The following is a 9,820-nucleotide window of genomic DNA, read 5'->3' as shown; positions in this document are numbered from 1 at the left end:
TCTCCGCCTGCGAACGGGCTTCCTAGTGTGTGGAAACCTTTCCTCCTTCACAGCTCCCTCCCACTGGTGCAGGTGCCGTCCCTATTCTTTTGTCTCTGTTTTTTCTTTTGCCCTACCCAGGTACGTGGGGAGTTTCTTGCCTTTTGGGAGGTCTGAGGTCTTCTGCCAGCATTCAGTAGGTGTTCTGTAGGAGTTGCTCCACGTGTAGATGTATTTCTGGTATATCTGTGGGGAGGAAGGTGATCTCCATGTCTTACTCTTCCACCATCTTCCCCTCCGCCCAATATGCATGTTATGAAACATATTTGTTATATTTTTGTTTAAATATTTATAACTAGATAGAGTTAGTAATTAAACATGTGCTAAATATATTTTAATGCTTTTTATTTTTATAATATCTTAAAAATATGCATTTCCAGACTATGATTTTAACCATCAGCCTTTTATGAGGCAGGTTTTTTTAAAATATCAGTTCAGACAGAATTCTGGGTAAGTAAATAATAGCTATTTAGAAGTTTGCTCTATATACTTTTCTTAGAATTAAGATATTTTTATAGTAGAAATATTCTGCTGCTAACACACAAATATCCTTTAAAAACAGATGGAATTCTTGTACTCAAGAGTCCAAATAGTGCTTCTTAGTGAATTTTTATTCTAGTTTCTGTTTGGGGATTGGGGAATATTATCCCTTAAAGAAACATATTTGTAAAATATTACTGATGCAAATGTCTCTTAGCCTCAAGTGGAAATGCTAAAAATGATCATGCAACATTATTAAACATTAGAACTATGTCATATCCTTTTTTCCCTCAGAGGAGCCCTTTTAATTTTTAAGTTGTTATGTCTTAAATCACTCTTAACTTCATAATTTACTCCATTATTCAAATCATAAACAAATAATAAATAACATTATGTACAGTGCAGCACTATATTTAGGAAAAGAGAAACAATAACAAGAAAAATGTACAATGTACATTCTATAAGTTATCATACTCTAATAATATCAGTTAAAATAATAGCCTCTATGAAAGATCCCATCCTCCTTTTTGCACTCAGAAGAGTGATAGAGGATAGATATATAAATTAAATTTTCTGTGTAATGCTTCCGATAATATTTAATCAAAAATTGTTTGGCTATTATAAGCCATCTATTCTTTAATAAATAATTTAGAATCACTTCAAATGTCAGGAAAAAATGATAAATTTTCATCAAAAGAACCAGAGGAAAAGAAAACTAAAACATATTTGAACACAGGGTGATATAATTCCATGGACTGAAGAAACTTGGTCTCCTAAATTTTCATAGAAATTAGCAAAGGAATTCAAAAATAAGAAAACATATGCATCCATGCTGGCAACCAAGATAAAGTATACCTCACACCTCAGAAATTTCAGCTTTCTGATTGAGATAATGTTGGCCAACCTGACTGACTGTATGAGAATGACCATTCCATTCTTGTTTCTAATGAGGAAGGACATAAAAATGAATGCCTAATATTTGAAAGCTGAAGTTGCAGTAATTGGATCTAAATACCAATAGCATAACAGCCAATGGCGGGCAGATATTGCTCCTTGACAACTGATGCTCCTTCAACATAAATTGACTGTGGGTCAATTTTCCATTCTTTAAAAATTTAAGGAGAGAAATCAACAACAACTAAGAGCAAATTTAGTCAAAACTGCAGAAAAAATCTCTTGCAAAACCTTTTTGGTTGAAAAAAATAGATATGATTAAAAAATACTTTTAAATTATGTTTTAAGTACGGTCTGATTGGATTATCAAAAAATGCAAATTTAAAATAGTTAAGACTATACATATATTGTAGAAAATAATGTGTATATAAGTATATATGAACTAATAATTAATATTACTCTTATCAACTATAATTTTTTTAATAATATGTAAACATGATCTAAAACATATTACACCAGCTGAAACCTAAAAATGAAGGAAGATAAAATCTGAAGCTAAAATGTGCTGTCTTATATCCCATAAAAAATGGTAAAGATAATTTTATTTTATTGCACAGTTTTAAAAATGTTTTATTTTATTTGAAAATTGGTTTATATTTAAATTGATTTATGTTTAAAATTCTATTTCTATTTAGAATAGATTTAAATGATTTTTTGAAAAAAGTGAAGGTAAATAACAGCTAAACCAGAATAAGTTGGTCTTTTTCTTTCCAAATTGCTAAAAGAAAAAAAATTAAACAATGCAAAAGTCATTATATCTGAAGATAGAAAAAACTTAAAGAACCGTGAATAGCAATCTGAAAAAAGCTATATAATTTATGGTTCTTTTATACAACACTCTGGAAAAGGCAAAATTATAGAGATGGAAAACAAATCAGTGGTTGATGTGGATTTGGGAAAGAGAAAGTGTTTAATAAGTAGAACACAGAGGTCTTCAGTTTCATGAAACTATTCTGAATAGTTTTATTTTATTCAGTTTTTGCATGACATTATGCATTTGTCAAAACACATAGAACACAAGGTGAAGTTTAATGTATGTAAATTTAAAAAGAAATCATTCATGATGTTATCGTATCTCAGAATGGAATACAGACTGTGACAAAAGAATCTCAGTGTATTACAAATGAATGTAATGATCTCACTCTGTCAGTGTGGGTGGGGGTCAGGTGCTGAAGCTCAGGCACTGGAGATCAGTCTCAGGGAGAGGACTGGGGTTAGGTGCAGAAACAGACTGAAGAGGCCAGGCTGTGGCAACTGAGGGTATACTGGGAAAAGCCTGTGCCAGCCAGACAGCCAAGGTACCATTATTTGGAGGTGCAAAAGGAGAGGGGTGGAACAACTATAAGAGCTTCTTTCCCTGTGAGCACTCCCAGCACTCACTCTATTTTGGAAATTCAAGGAGACTATAAGACTAAAGGCAAAAGGAATTCTACAGAAGCATTATAACCTAGTTGATAAAGATATTTTTCCATGGGGGTTTGGGTTAATAGTATTGAAACCACTATAAAGGTATACTGGAATTTAAAATTAAGTAAATGGATGTTGGGAACCATGTTTCTCACTGTTGGAAATGATGGGCAAGTAAGAGGAGAAGACCAGAATAATCAATATGATAATAGATTAGAGTTGACAACATCAGTATGAACTAGTCATCAGTAGGACACAGAGGAACACATTTATAAGTATCTGTATATACTTAGGTTAGTATACACACATATGTTTCCATGTTCTGCCACTGAGAGGACATAAAATATTGGCAACCTAGGTGTAATAGGAAATGTAACACCCATATGTCGGTTATTGATATGATTCTTCAAACAATGTAGAACCACAGCTTCTTGGAAAACTGGCTGATTCTAGGGCTGAAGTAGAGAACATACAGATTAACCTTGGTCATCTTTTAACGCTAGAAATTAAGGAAGTACTTACAGTAACAACAAGAAAATTAACAACATAATGATGGGAGTATGTGAAAGTGACAGATGAACCAACTGAAAGAGCTCTTAATAGCCAAACTTGGAACAATTTAATCAACAGAATAAATAACATATTGTTGAACTATAACCCAAAGTGTAAGATAAATATGCATAAGTCATATGGATATAAATGATTAAATAAATAAATAAAATAAGGGAACAGAGACAAATATCCTATATGGAACAAGTCCAAATAATTTATGTATATATACCACCCTCAAAAACAGGTAGCACAACTCTCCACTTTTAAAGTTTGGGCTCCACACTGACTTCCTTCATAAAAGTACAATAGGGGAAGGAAAAACAAATAACTTTACAGTAAAGATATCTCACAAACACTGCCTACAGCCAGATGACTAAAGTTAGCATTAACAATGATTAGTTGTATTGATACTCTGTACTCCTGATAATTATGTAAAGAAAATGGCACTTTGCCTCTGTTGGCATCCTATTCAGAAACAAACAAACAAGCAAACAAAACCCAGTCTTATCATGAGAAAAATAAAATATCAATTACAAACATTCTATATACAGAATATCTTTCTAATACTCCTCAAAACCATCATGATCATCCAAACAAGGAAAGTCTGAGAAATTCACAGTCTAGTTGATCCCTTACAAGGAGATAGAACTGCTGAATGTAATGTGTCTCAGATAGGATTCTGGAATAGAAGAAAGACATTAAAACCTAGGAAATCTGAATAATAATAGACATTAGTTAATAATTACATATCAATATTGGTTCATTAACTGTGACAAATTTACCATATTAAAATAAAATGTTAACAGTAGGAACATCTGATGTGAGGTATATAGAATCTGTACTATATTTACAGCTTTTCTGTAAATTTAAAACTTTTCTAAAATGAAAGTTTGTTTTTAAAAATCCTTTTAGTCATATGTGGTAATGTCATCTGGAATTGATTATCTGTCTTATAAAACAGTCCAAACATTTTTTTAAAAAGAGAAGAACAGGTAGCAGAATGAGATACAAATAACTACAAATGCAAGTACATTAATTGTCGAAATGAAAATACAGAGAGTCTAAGATTTGGTCATCCAAAACTAAAAACCAGCAACTCAAAATGGGATAAAAATAAATAACACATTAGGTAAAAATAAAACAAAACACACACATACACAAACAGCAGTCATATTCAAGCACAAAATACAGCTTTTTTGTCCCATAGCAATACTGTAATATATAGAGCTAAACAAGGTCAAGAATGTTATTTTTAAAACAAAGAAATAATGTCCATCAATAGTGTCACAAAGAGAGCACTCAATATTCCACATGGCCATCTTATCCAGAAGTTCATAACACTTTTCAAAGGTTCAGCTCGACTGATATTTCCAAGTGCCTCATTGTGTTTACCACTAAGTAAGGAAGGTAGATATCAAAGATGCTTTTTTGAAGTTTAAAAATACCACCAACAGTTACAAAGATTATTGTTATGGAACAAATTCCCCTGCTCCTGTTGTTAGTGTTCAACTCAGAGCACTGCTAATTGTCCCTGAGCCAGGTCAGTCCAAACACAAACTCTATTCTTTGTCACAGCTAACTCCAGGTTCTTGTCATTCCCTGCCCTTTTCCCTACCCCTGTCCTTGTCACATTCATTTTAAAGCCAATGACAATAAGTCATGTACACATTTCATAGAAGTGTCATATAAAACATGCAATAAATTATTGAGGTTGGATTTGAATGTACAGTTTTTGTACAATGACTAGAAATACCATGAAAATTTAAAGTAAAATAAGAGAGAGATCAAGATGATGGAGGAGTAGGAAGCAGAGTTCACCTTCTTCCATAGAAACATTGAAAATACATCTATTAGTGGACCTTCACACAGAAGAGCTAGTGAGTGTCAACAGAAGACTTCAGATGTCTGAAAAGACAAGAAAACCTCCACGTAACCATGTCAGAAAAAGATAAAGAAGGAATCAGGATGGGGCCTGCACCCCAGGGAGGGAGCCGTGAAGGAAGAAAGGTTCCAGATTCCAGGGACGTCTCCTCACCAGCAGGGAGATCATCCTGGAAGGAGGGGGAACTTCAGAAGACAAACCCGAGAGTAATCTGCATAGAGGGTTGGCACTGCCACCCTGCACTCCTCAGCATGAGATACTCCTCTGTCAGTGTGGGTGGGGGTCAGGTGCTGAAGCTCAGGCACTGGAGATCAGTCTCAGGGAGAGGACTGGGGTTAGGTGCAGAAACAGACTGAAGAGGCCAGGCTGTGGCAACTGAGGGTATACTGGGGAAAAGCCTGTGCCAGCCAGACAGCCAAGGTACCATTATTTGGAGGTGCACAAGGAGAGGGGTAGAACAACTATAAGAGCTCTTTCCCTGTGAGAACTCCCAGGAAACAAGACATCACCTATAGGAGCTTCAGGGATGGGTGCAAATCACCACTGCCATCTTGGGCTCCAGAGGCAGGCACTGGCTTCCTCTTCCATCCCTGGGAAGACACCAGGCCCCTGCTGCATGTTTAAGGAGGATGTTTATAGCTTCTATCACTAAAAATACACCAGCAGGCCCCAAGACCTACCCCTGCCAACCCAGAAGTGTGTTGACAGCTCCCACCACTAGGAAATCCATCAGAAGGCCACATGACCCACCCTCACTGACCCAGTAAGGCAGACAACTTATGTCACTAGAAATTCTGTCAGCGGTGCCAGGACACCCCTCACTGTTCCAGGAACATGTGGATAGCACTTGCTACAAGGAAATCTGTCACTGGGTGCCAGGACCTGCCCACGTGATCCCAGGAGGGCATGGATAGCTCCCTCTACTAGGATATCTGCCCAGAGAAGGGACTGAAACCACAGCTGAGCCCCAGGGCCGTGTGACTAAGGAAGAAGAGATAAAATCTCTCCTTGCAGCTGGGCAAACAATGGGGTTACACCTCTGCCGACAGCTTCCTAGATTCAGTGTCTGTGAAACATCCAAAAAGACAACAAGTGCTCCTGCAGCTGGGACTGGCCTGGCTTTAGCAGCTATGGGCATTGTGGACATGTGCACATGGGGGCTGGGCCAGGCCAGAGTCTGAGCCACATCCATAGCTCCCACAGCGAGTCCAGGTGCATGACTACTGCAGTCCTGGAACCTGATCTCAGTGGGTCTTTGCTGGTGCCTGGTAAAAACAATTCCTGAGAGACACCAGGGCCAACTGTCAGCATACCCACAGTTAAGGTGGGACTGAGAGCAGTGACAACAACAGTGTATTTTGTGAGCCTGCACAGAAGGCCAAAGGGGACACAACAGAGCACATTCACAGGTGAAAATCTCCAGAGGAAGAATACTCAGTGGCTTCTCTCCCAGTGGGAGTGCCTCAATCCCACTTACTTCACACCACAGATCAGAAACACAGCTAAGAAACAGATATGGGGGCCTCTACTCCAGCAACTAGGGAGCAGAACCTGCCCCTGACAGGGCAGTGACAACCACAGAGCAAGAGGGTAGTCCCACTCAATACCCAGGGCACACTCTGGTCACAACACCAGTCAAACCCTTTACCAAAGGGTAACAGCCAGCCTACACTGAGGAAAGAGGAGGCAGTCATCTATAATAAAAATATCCCTCACACCAAAAAAAAAAAAAGAAAAAGAAACAAAACAAAAACTAAACCTATGGAAAAGGACATAGTCACCCAAGTCCAGGAAGCACAGAGAGTCACATACAGGATAAACCCAAAGAGGAACATGCCAAGACACAACAAAAATTAAATACAAAGAAAAAATATTAAAATCAACAAGAGGAGAGCAACAAATAATATACAAGTGAATTCTCATAAGGTTATCAGCTGATTTTTCAGCAGAAACTTTGCAGACCAGAGTGAGTGGCATGACATATTCAAAGTGATGAAAGGGAAAAATCTACAACCAAGAATATTCTACCCAGCAAGGCTCTCATTCAGATTCAAAGGAGAAATCAAAAACTTTACAGACAAGCAAAAATAAGAAAATTCACCACTACCAAACCAATTTTACTACAATTGCTAAAGGCACTTCTTTAGGCAGGGGAAGAAAAAAAAAAGAGGCTACAACAAGACACAAGAAAATCACAAATGGGAAAGCTCACTGGTAAAGGAAAACATACAATAAGAGCAGGAAATCATCCATACACAAATATGATATCAAGACCAGCAACCGGGAGAAAAGAGTACAAATGTAGGAAATGAGAATTGTACTTGAAATTAAGATACCAGCAACTTAAAACAACCTTGTGTATATATAGACTGTTTTATCAAAACCTCATGGGAAATGCAAACCAAAAACTACAATAGATATACACACAAAAAAGAAAAAGCAACCCAAAAGATGGGTTGCTAAAGATGGTCATCAAGCCATAAGAGCAGAGAACAAAAGAGGAAGGGAAGAAAAAAGGCTTACAAGAAAAACCCCAAAACATTTGAGAAAATGGCAATAGGAACATACAAATGTATAATTACCTTAAACGTAAATGGAATAAATGTTCCAACCAAAAGAGATAGACTGGCTGAATAGATACAAAAACAAGTCCCATGTGTATGATGTCTACAAGAGACCCACTTCAGACCTAGGGACACATACAGACTGAAAGTGAAGGGATGGAAAAAGATATTCCATGCAAACAGAATTCAAAAGATAGCTGGAATAACAATACTCATATCAGAAAAAATAGACTTTAAAATAAAGACTGTTAAAAGAGACAAGGAAGGACACTATATAATGACCAAGAGATCAACCCAAGGAGAAGATATAACAATTGTAAATAGATATGCACCCAAACACAGGAGCACCTCAATATATAAGGCAAATACTACCAGCCATAAAGGCAGAAATCGACAGTAACACAATAATAGTGGGACAACTTAACACCCCACTTTCATCAATGGACAGATTATCCAGACAGAAAAGCAATAAGGAAACACAAGCCTTAAATGACACATTAGACCAGATAGACTAACTGATATTTATAGAACATTCCATCCCAAAGCAGCAGAATACACTTTCTTCTCAAGTGCACATGGAACATTCTCCAGGATAGATCACATCTTGGGTCACAAATCAAGCATCAGTAAATTTAAGAAAATTGAAATCATATCAAGCATCTTTACCAAAAACAACACTATGAGATGAGAAATCAATTACAGGAAAAAGCTGTAAAAAAAACCAAACACATAGAGGCTAAACAGTATGCTATAAAATAACTAATGGATCACTGAAGAAATCAAACAGGAAATCAAAAAATACCTAGAGACAATGAGAATGACTGCACAATGATCCAAAACCTATGGGACACAGCAAAAGCAGTTCTAAGAGGGAAGTTTATAGCAATACAATCTTACCTCAGGAAATAAGAAAAATCTCAAATAAACTTTACACCTAAAGAAACTAGAGAAAGAAGAACCAGCAAACCCAAAGTTAGTAGAAGGAAATACATTTTTTAAAATTGAAAAAAAAACAGAGCAGAAATAAATGAAATAGAAATGAAGAAAACAATGGCAAAGATCAATTAAACTAAAAGCTGGTTCTTTGTGAAGATACAAAACATTGATAAACCTTTAGCTTGACACATCAAGAAAAAAAGGGAAAGGACTCAAATCAACAGAGTTATAAATGAAAAAGGAGAAGTTACAACAGCCACCAGAGAAATACAAAGGATCATGTGAGACTACAATTATAAGCCAATAAAATGGACAACCTAGAAGAATGGAAAAATTCTTAGAAAGGTACAATCTTCCAAAACTGAACCAGGAAGAAATAGAAATCATGAATAAACCAATCACAAGTAATGAAATTGAAACTGTGATTAAAAACCTTCCAACAAACAAAAGTCCAGGACCAGACAGCTTCACAGGTGAATTCTATCAAACATTTAGAGACCTGTTAACACATATTCTTCTTAAACTCTCCCAAAAAATTGCAGAGAAAGTAACACTCCCAAGCTCATTCTGTGAGGCCACCATCACCCTGATACCAAAACCAGACAAAGATATCAAAAAAAAAAAAAAAAAAAAAAAGAAAAAGAAAGAAAATTACAGGCCAGTATCACTGATGAACATAGATGCAAAAATTCTCAACAAAATACTAGCAAACAGAATCCACCAACATATTAAAAAGATTGTACACCATGATCAAGTGAGATTTATCCCAGTAATGCAAGGAAGTTTTAATATGCACAAATCAATCAGTGTGATACACCACATAAAAATAGTGAAGAATAAAATCCATATGCTCATCTCAATAGATGTAGAAAAATATTTTGACAAAATTCAACACCCATTTATGATAAAAACTCTCCAGGCACTGGTCATAGAGGGAGCCTACCTCAACATAATAAAGTCCATATACAACAAGCCCACAGCAAACATCATTCTCAATGGTGAAAAA

Source organism: Neophocaena asiaeorientalis, unplaced genomic scaffold, assembly GCF_003031525.2.
Source record: "Neophocaena asiaeorientalis asiaeorientalis breed wild unplaced genomic scaffold, Neophocaena_asiaeorientalis_V1.1 scaffold285, whole genome shotgun sequence".
NCBI classification, from domain to species: Eukaryota; Metazoa; Chordata; class Mammalia; order Artiodactyla; family Phocoenidae; genus Neophocaena; species Neophocaena asiaeorientalis.
The sequence above is the reverse complement of the archived record's forward strand: the minus strand, read 5'-3'. Positions refer to the sequence as shown.